This window comes from Pristiophorus japonicus, unplaced genomic scaffold, assembly GCF_044704955.1.
Source record: "Pristiophorus japonicus isolate sPriJap1 unplaced genomic scaffold, sPriJap1.hap1 HAP1_SCAFFOLD_42, whole genome shotgun sequence".
Classification (NCBI taxonomy): Eukaryota; Metazoa; Chordata; class Chondrichthyes; family Pristiophoridae; genus Pristiophorus; species Pristiophorus japonicus.
In genome coordinates, this window is record NW_027254090.1 from 7079617 (window position 1) to 7089789 (window position 10173).

The window sequence follows — 10173 nt, forward strand, 5'->3', positions numbered from 1 at the left end:
TGAGGATGCAGAGATTAATCTCCTTCACAGTCTTCTTCCGCCTTGATTTTTTTCTGGTGTGTGACCTGATTTTCAAAAAAGTCTTTCTTCAAAGATAAGCAGAGATCCGAGAAAGTTTTCAACACTGAGAAACTGTATTCCCCCTGACTGAAGGGAAATGGTGAACTAATGGTCTAAGGTGTAAAATAATGGCACACGGCTCCCATTGCCAATATACCCCTGGATACCGAGCTCAGCCCCTGACTGTCTGAGGCATCAATCCGCTCTTGGGTAATGTGCTGCCCTGTGGAACACATGTCTGCAAGGACCCTACTATGATATTAACTTACTGTTAAGATTCAAACAGCTTGAGATATGTTTCATAAAATATAAATTACATAAAGCCGACAGTGAAATTAACAGAATATGACATAACAATATATGATATGAGAAAATATGAAACCTTCTCATCGAATTAACTTGAGCATCATTGTGAAAGGACATGTGACTACATTCCTCAAATCCTCTCTGAATTTCCTCTGGGTCACTGCGTAAATAAAAGTATTCGTGCAGCAACTCAGGAGCTGGAGCATGAAGCTCATTTCCGATACAAATATGGGCAGAGAAACAGGGTATCCCAAGTAATCCAATCGTCTCAATATAGAACAGACCATGAATACCACCCATAACAGTATGAAATTCCCCGATATAACAAACAGTACAATCATCGATTTCCTTCGGTTCTCCATCTCTGGGTCACTGGGGCTCTCGCCACTGCTCCGACCCCGGAGTCTACTGCGGGCTCTGCTGGACACTAAAATGTGTCTGACCGTTAAAGCATTGAACAGTAGAATAAAATAAATGGAATAAAAGGTGTTAAAATTTAATGCATTAATTCAACGATAGTCCAGACCAGCGAACGAGATACACCAATCGTCACACTGCAAAACCATGGACTGTTGGACAGCCAATATTCACTTGTATACAGAAAATACCAGAAAATGTTCCTCAGACAGCTCAGCACTGTCACTGTTCCTAGAACCACAGTCGCTGTTTGCTCCGTGCAATATTTCGATTTCAGCTTCTGGCAACAAATGGCCACAAATCGATCGAAGGTGAAAGTGACCGTGAACCAGACAGAACAATCTGTGGCTACATAAAGCAGGATAGCGTGGATATTACACATTCTAACGTGCAACAGAAAAACAAATTGATCCCGATAAACAATAGGAATCTGCCTCAGTATCAGATCGATGATCATGACCAGTAGATCCGCCGCTGCCATGGCCACCAGGTAGTGAGTGACACATTTGGAGAGACCACACTTTCCCCGAGACAGGATCACAATCGTCACCACGTTAACTGTGAGCAAGAGGAAAATAGGGACATTATTCACAAACAGCGGACACATACAGTAGTTTGCTGTGTTTGCAAAGACATGACGGAGTCGGATCTATCACAGGGATAATATCGTTCTTCAAAATAATATGAGATGCCCCAAGAATGTTGCTGCTTGGCATTTCATCAAGTGATGGAACCATTTCATATTATCGGTGATGGAGATACGTGGAGATTTTAATCAGAGGAATCGGTAAATTATCGCAAAATACGAGACACAATGGGACCAAATGAAACACAGTTCAAACCAGAACCTGATTTTAGAACAAACCCTGAAATAATGAATGGAGAAGTGTGAGCTTCACCAACACGTGAGCCAGCGGGAGAATGAAATGGGGGGTATTTGCAGGATTGAATTGCAGAGTGAACGAGTTAGTTGTTGGAGTGATACAGCTGAACTTACTCTCCCGAGCTGGGGATGGGATAGAAGAGACCTGGCAGTAAGCGGAATGGGACAATCGATGGTGCCCTTAGGATGGGATTGTAAGCTAACAACACCCACTCTCTGTGCTCATAGCTCAACAATGGTCATTGGTTCAAGGCATTGAACGCACCTGTACAATGTCACAACCCAAACCTGGCTATCAAATGTTTGTAATCTACGCAATAGTATCATAGTAGTTACTGGATGAATAAAAATCCTACAGTTCATCTAATTCACCTTGTAGCTTCCGGGTTGTCGCACGATGTAATGATGATTGTGTCGTTGGCTAATCAGAGCAATCAATCGCGCCAACTGTGTACAATAGAGCCATAGGAGGTGGGTGGGGTGGATTGACCCATCCACCTCCACGAAGGTGTGTGGGGGCCTGACCCATCCACCTCCATGGCACGAACCTGGTATTGCAGTACTTCCAGGAACGGTGCAGTGGCTCTCGGCCTTTTTGCTAAGAGCATTGATGCAGAGTGATCCTTGATGTGTGCAAGGTGACCTCTGGCGTTTGTGATTTGACAAAGAATTGGAAAGATTGTCTACGAATTAAAAAAAATGAGTGGAAGAGAAGCCCCCTGGTGGCGAGCATTGGGAAGTACAGATCCAACGTCACGTGTTCCCCCTCAGCAGCTACTTTTACCACATGACATGTCTCCAATTACAACTGCAGCAACAAGGTAATTAAATCTCGTCTTTAACACAGTGAAGCTTTCCAAGGTGCTCCACAGGTGTAATATAATACAAAAATTAATGCCCAGACACATAAGGATAAAGTGCGCCAAAGCTTAATCAAAAAGGTCGGTTTGAAGGAGCGTCGTAAAGGTGGAAATCGAGGTCGAGAGACGGAGAGAGTTCGACAGGGAATTCCAGAGCTTAGGGCCCAGGTAACAGAACGCACGGCCACCAATGTTTGAGCGATTAAAATTAGGGATGCTCAAGAGTGCAGAATTAGAGGAGTGCACATATCTTGGGGGGTTGTAGGACTGGGGAAGTTTACAGAGATAGGGAGGGGCCTTGCATGGATTTAGCAACAATATTTTGAAATAGAGGCGTTACTTAACGGGGAGACAATGAAGGTCAGCAAGTACAGGGGGATGGGTGAACTTGGTGCGAGTTCTGACAGGGCAGCCGAGTTTTGGATCAGCTCAAATTTACGTAGGGTAGAATGTGGCTGGGCAGGGGTGCATTGGAACAGTCAATTCTACAGGTAACAAAGGAATGAGTGAGGGTTTCAGCAACAGTTGAGCTGAGGCAGGAGTGGAGACGGGCGATGTTATGGAGGTGGAAAAAAGCAGCATTAGTTATGGAACGGTGTATGTTCAGAAGCTCATCTCAGGGTCACATGTACCAGCAAGGTTGCAAACATTGTGATTGAGCCTCAGACAGAAGATGGGGAGAGTGATGGTGTAAGTGGCTAGAGAACGCAGTTTGTGGTAGGAACCGCAGGCAACAGCTTCCCAATATTTTATGGGAGAAATTGTCTGCTCATCGAGAACTGGATGTCAGACCACAGTCTGAACATTTATTCTTTGGAGGGGTCAAGGGAAGTGGTGGTGACTTCGAGCTGAGTGTGATCAGCGTACATGGGGAAACTGACGCTGTGTTTTCGGATGATATCGCCAAGGGGTAGCGTGCAGATGAGAAATAGGAGGGGGCCAAGGATAAATCCATGGAGGACACCAGATGTAACAATGCGGGAGTGGGAAGAGAAGCCTTTGCAGGTGATTCTTTGGCTAAGATTAGAAAGATAAGAATGAACAAGCTGAGTGCAGTCCCCCCCAGCTGGATGACTTTGGAGTGGCGTTGAAGGAGAATGGAGTGGTCAGCAGTGTGAAAGAATGCAGATATGTCAAGAAGGACGAGGAGGGATAGCTTATCTTTGTCACAGTCATGTAGGATGACATTTCTGACCATGATGAGCTGTTTCGGTAATGTGGCATGGGCAGAAACCTGAGTGGACAGAATCGAACATGAAGGTGGGAAAGATGCACACGGATTTGCGAGGCGACAACACATTCAAGGACATTGGCGAGGAAAGGGTGGATGGACATGGGGCGGCAGTTTCCAAGGACAGAGTGGTCAAGTGGTTTGCTTTTTTGAGGCGAGGGTTGATCACAGCAGGTTTGAAGGAGAGGGGGAGAGAGCGCGAGGAGAGAGAACCATTAACTGTGTCCGTTAACATGGGAGGCAGGAAGGAATGTTGGGTGGTGAGCAGTTTGGTGGTAATAGGGTCGAGGGAGCAGGAAGTGATACATGAACAATTTCAGCACAGATAAGTCATGAGGGGAGATTAGAGAGAAAGTGGAAACATATGCAAGTCCCGGGCTAGGGCAGGGCGATCCTTAGAGGAAGTTTGTCACGGTGGCCTAGGGGAAGGAAGCAAAGTGGCAGAGGCAGCTGATTGGATGGTCTTAATCTTAGAGACAAAGAAGTGCATGAGCTCCGAATATTGTTGTGGGAGGTGACGATGAAGGAGACTGGGGAGAGGGTTCAAGAAGATGGTTAGCATTAGACAATGGAAGCCGGGTTGATCTTTGCATTCCATGATGATTCTGGAGTAAGGAGCAATTTTGTCAGACAGGAGCAGGACACAATAATACAATATTATTGGTGGTGAATAGCTAAACCAGTTGTCCGCCATATGCGTTTAAGTCTGTGTCTCTTGGACTGAAGAGAGTGAAATTGGGTACTGTACCAGGGGGAACAGCCAGTTTGAGAGAGACTGATTGTTTTAATCGGGACTGGGCCAACAAATGTGGTGGTGAGGGTGTGGTTGAGCAGATCAGTAGCTGCAGAAATATCGTGGTGAATGGAGGGCCGAAGGCTGGACAGTTGGGATCTCGTAAGTGCAATTGTAAGAGAGTCGGGAGAGAGAGTTTTCCAGGGCGGTCACAGAAGGACGTAGGGTTGGTGTGGGGCGAGGGGAAATACACATACACTCTAACCTGGAAAGGTAATTTTTGAAGCATATTTATCGAACTTGCCTCTGAATGAGTCAACTCTCACTGCTTCCACCATCTCCCTAGCGAGCCTGTCGCATATACATTTAAAATTACAGCTAGTTTACATTATCTCATGTAGAAATATTGTTCCACATTTGTGCTCCTAATACAAAATGTTCAATTCTGAATTAATGTTTGTTTTGGATATAAGATGTGATTCCAATCCTGATGCTTTTCCCATTGGATTCCCGATGGATTAACATTCGAGGAGCCGAGTAACTGATATCCTATGCTCTTCTGAAGGAAACGACACCTCGGGCTCAGGGCAAAGGGTGGGGAGTGAGAATAGCTGAAGTGCCCTTGCAGAGAACTGGCACAGACTAGGTTGGTCGTATGGCCTCCTTCTGTGCTGTAACCATTCTCTGATTCTACACTCGGCAATTGGAAATTCATGTTCACGTGTCATGTGCTGCACCAAGAATACAACGGCGGAGAATATCCCCTTAATATCATTCATTTTACTCCACAATTACATTACAGGTTACAGTTGGAACAATGCTGCTCTTACTGTAAATAGTGGAATAATATGATTCAAACTATAATCGCCCAGATTTTGCGGTCAGTGGAAACGTGATGGTGCTCACCGCTGACCTCGAACAATGCTGCCCACAAAGATCCAGTGATTCCTGTGGCATCAATATCACCCCGCTGATAGTAACTTGCATTTGAGGGCAAGTATAGGGGATCTCCAGACTCCAGCAACAGTGATGTCATAAAGCTGGCTCAGCAGCCAATCACATTGAACAATTCACAGATTGCAAATTGGGAAGTACAATGCACTGATTATCCTTCACGTTTTAATTATTTTACAGAGAGCGAAATATAGATTGGGACAGGAATAATGTAGAAACTGAAATAATATAAGGAAACATGTTTTTTCAGTTGTAAATAACATGGAATTGTTATGATTGTGGAAGATTTTGACATAACGTCGGTATAAAATTCGATGTTTAGTGCCAGGACGACGGTTCAGCAGTAATTACAATGTAATACACCATCAAAAACACAGTTACGTCTCTTTCAACAAGGCTTGACTATTTCCGGGGCTTTTAAGAGAGATATAACAGCATAAAAGTTTAATTTATGTCAGCAAGTTGAATTGACTTCCGGCTGTGGGGAGTTTAACAGCGAGTCCTGTGGAGGAACAGGCAGCAACTACTGGATTTCCGCCTGTAACTGCGCATTGCTTACTCCGGACATTGCTCTCAGATTCACAGTTGTAATGATGGCAAATGCTGAGAGCAAATCCCAGGCCATTATTCCAAAACTGGTTTTCAGAAGCGAGAATCGTAAAATCGTAGAACAGTAGAGAACAGGAGGCCAATCGATGCATCGAATCTGTGCCGTCAAATATTTCCATTCTATTCAAACACTGTGACTCTTGGTCTTTTCCTCAAGTGGTGTGAGTGCATTCGGCTTTTAATTCATATAATGAATAAATCACAATCCAACAACGAATGGTGTCACTAACTAAACACTACGCTGCAATGACTATACATTCAATCAGTGATATGATGAACTGCATCAGGCAGGCACGGGATTCAATTGATAATGCAGATTCAGTGTCAGTAATCAAACCATTAAATGTGCTGCATAATAATAAACCGGGATCAAAATCAGAACTGTAATTTAACTATTTAGAAACAGTGACATAACTTAAAACGGGAAATGATGGAAAGTGCGGCAGCTGAATCAGATTGTATTATCAATGATTCTGTCAGTTAACTGTTCTGACTCATTTGTACAATTAAATAATCAACTGTATAATGCAGAAATTGTCTAATTTGTGTGAGATCATGGAACAGTTTCTCAGCCGAAACTCGGACTCAGAATTTACAGCAAAGTATCCCCTTTAAAGTGAGAGAATAAGTAGTATGGCTGATCCCATCGCCTGACAGAAGAGTCAGATCTAAATACGACTGCTGAAATGGAACTAATAATGACAAATGAAAGACACAGCATCCATTGAACTGCTAGCAATGAATGGGAGTTCACATCAGTGCAGCATGGACCAGAATCAAACACACACAGGAGCGATTCACAAAACAACAGAAAGGCAGGAGAAAGGAAGGAAGAAAGATTACTGAAGGAAGTGGCCCTAGAAATAGTGGATGCATTGGTGGTCATTTTCCAACAGTCTATCGAATCTGGATCAGTTCCTATGGACTGGAGGGTAGCTAATGTAACACCACTTTTTAAAAAGGAGGGAGAGAGAAAACGGGTAATTATAGACCGGTTAGCCTGACATCAGTCGTGGGGAAAATGTTGGAATCAATCATTAAGGACGAAATAGCAACGCATCTGGAAAGCAGTAATAGGATCGGTCCAAGTCAGCATGGATTAACGAAAGGGAAATCAGGCTTGACGAATCTTCTGGAATTTTTTGAGGAAGTAACGAGCAGAGTGGACAAGGGAGAACCAGTGGATGTGGTGTATTTGGACTTTCAAAAGGCTTTTCACAAGTCCCACCCAAGAGATTGGTGTGCAAAATCAAAGATCATGGTATTGGGGGTAATGTACTGACGTGGATAGAGAACTGGTTGGCAGACAGGAAGCAGAGAGTAGGGATAAACGGGTCTTTTTCAGAATGGCAGGCAGTGACTAGTGGAGTGCCGCAGGGCTCAGTGCTGGGACCCCAGATCATTACAATATACATCAACGATTTAGATGAAGGAATTGAGTGTAATATCTCCAAGTTTGCAGATGACACTAAACTGGGTGGTGGTGTGAGCTGTGAGGGGGATGCTTAAAGGCTGCAGGATGACTTGGACAGGTTAGGTGAGTGGGCAAATGCATGGCAGATGCAGTATAATGTGGATAAATGTGAGGTTATCCACTTTGGGGGTAAAAAGACGAAGGCAGAAAATTATCTGAATGGCAGCAGATCAGGAAAATGGGAGGTGTAACGAGACCTGGGTGTCATGGTTCATCAGTCATTGAAAGTTGGCATACAGGTACAGCAGGCGGTGAAGAAGACAAATGGTATGCTGGCCCTCATAGCTAGGGGATTTGAGTACAGGAGCAGGAAGGTCTTACTTCAGTTATACAGGGTCTTGGTGAAGCCTCAACTGGAATATTGTGTTCAATTTTATCTTCTAACCTAAGGAAGGATGTTCTTGCAATTGAGGGAGTGAAGCGAAGGTTCTGAAAACTGATTCCTGGGATGGCTGGACTGACATATGAGGATAAACAGGATCAACTGGGCCTTTATACACTGGAGTTTAGAAGGATGAGAGGGGATCTCATAGAAACATGTAAGATTCTGACGGGACTGGGCAGGTTAGATGCGGGAAGAATGGTCCCGATGTTGGGGAAGTCCAGAACCAGGGGACACAATCTTAGGATAAGAGGTAGGACATTTAGCACTGAGATGAGGAGAAACTTGTTCACTCAGAGAGTTGTTAACCTGTGGAATTCTGATCGCAGAGAGTTGTTGAGGCCAGTTCATTGGATATATTCAAGAGGGAGTTAGATATGGCCCTTACGGCTAAAGGGATCAAGGGGTATGGAGAGAAAGCAGGAAAGGGGTACTGAGGGAATGATCATCTATGATCTCATTGAATGGTGGTGCAGGCTCGAAGGGCCGAATGGCCTACTCCTGCACCTATTTTCTATGTTTCTATGTTTCTATCAATGAATGAATGAACGAATTGCCGGAGTGCAGCACCTTTCATGACCACAGGATGCCCCAAAGTGTTTTCAGACATCGATGTATTTTTGAAGTTTATTCGTTGCTATACTGCAAGGAAAGTAATTGAATAAAAAGCTGGACACATGGACTAAGAAGCCATTTACTGTTAATCTCGGGTGATTGAAATACCGGCTGAAAGGAGGAACATACCAGGGACACCCACTGCAGCCAGCAGAGGATAATAAATCTTTTGGACATCAAAAATTGCCCATAGAATCTGGAGCTTGATGAGAAAACCAAGAGACATTTTCCCTTGCGATTAGAATCGATGAATCGATGGTTGGTATTAACGCTGGGAGCAATTCACCAATTGAGACAATGCGAAGATTCCACTTATTTATAGGCGAGAGAATCCATCCAGTTATAACATCGCCCCTGCTGACTGGGTTTAGTTACAGTTACTGAACAAACAGATGATATCAACAACTTTCACAGCAAGACTTTTAATAACATGAGCACAATTCCCAATCAGATAAAGCCCAGAAGACCCGGAGACAAAAGTCTCACATTCCTAAAAGAATGACATAATTGCCTTTTCTTAAAAAACTTATAAGGAAATACTGGAAATGGTAGAATCATAGAAAGTTACAACACAGAGAGCAGCCATTGGGCCCACCGTGTCTATGTGGGCTAAAAAGGAGCTCTCCAGCCTAATCCCACTTTCCAGCTCTTGGTCCGTAGCCGTGTCGGTTACAGCACTTCACGTGCATAACCAAACCCTTTGTAAATACAATGCGGTTTTCTGCATTTACTACCATTCAGGCAGTGACCTCCAAACCCACACTAGTGTTTGGGTTCAGAAGTGTTCTTCACTAATCCCCTCTAATCCTTCAAATCTTTATTTAATTCTCTCCCGCTTGGTAATTTCCATCTCTGCTGAGGGAATTAGCTCCATCCTAACCCACTCTATCGAGGCGCCACAAAATTTTATGCACCGCAATCAAGTCTCCCCCTCCGCAGTAAACAACCGCAGGCTATCCAATCTTGTCTCATGGCTAAAATTGTCCAGTCCTGGCAAAATCCTTGTGAATCTCCGTTGTACCCTTTGCAGTTCAATTAACATTTCCTGTGATTTGGTGACCAGAACAGTGCTCAGTACTCTCGCTTTGGCCTAACTACAGTTATAAACAGTTCAAGCAGAATAGAAACATAGAAAATAGGTGCAGGTGCAGGCCCTTCGCTCATTCACCACCATCCAATATGATCATGGCTGATCATGCAACTTCAGTTCCCCATTCCTGCTTTCTCTCCACGCCACTTGATCCCTTTAGCCGTAAGGGCCGCATCTAACTCCCTTTTGAAAACATCTAACGAACTGGCCTCAACAACTTTCTGTGGTGGAGAATTCCATACGTTCACAATTCTCGAAGTGAAGAAGTCTCTCCTCATCTCAGTCCTAACTGGCTTACCCCTTATCCTTAGACTGTGACTCCTGGTTCTGGACTTCCCCAACATTGGGAACATTCTTCCTGCATCTAACCTGTCCAATCCCATCAGAATTTTACATGTTTCTATGAGATCCCCTCTCATTCTTCTAAATTCCTGTGAATATAAGCCTAGTCGATCCAGTCTTTCTTCATATGTCAGTCCTGCCATCTCGGGAATCAGTCCAGTGAACCTTCGCTGCACTCTCTCAACAGCCCTTCCGCAGGTTAAGTGATCAAAGGTGT

General features: G+C 44.2%; 1 pseudogene; it reads right to left on the bottom strand.

The window, feature by feature from the left end:
• Nucleotides 1-446: 446 nt before the first annotated feature.
• On the bottom strand, nt 447-8750 carry LOC139250758 (probable G-protein coupled receptor 139; annotated as a pseudogene).
• Between the last annotated feature and the right edge of the window lie 1423 nt (nt 8751-10173).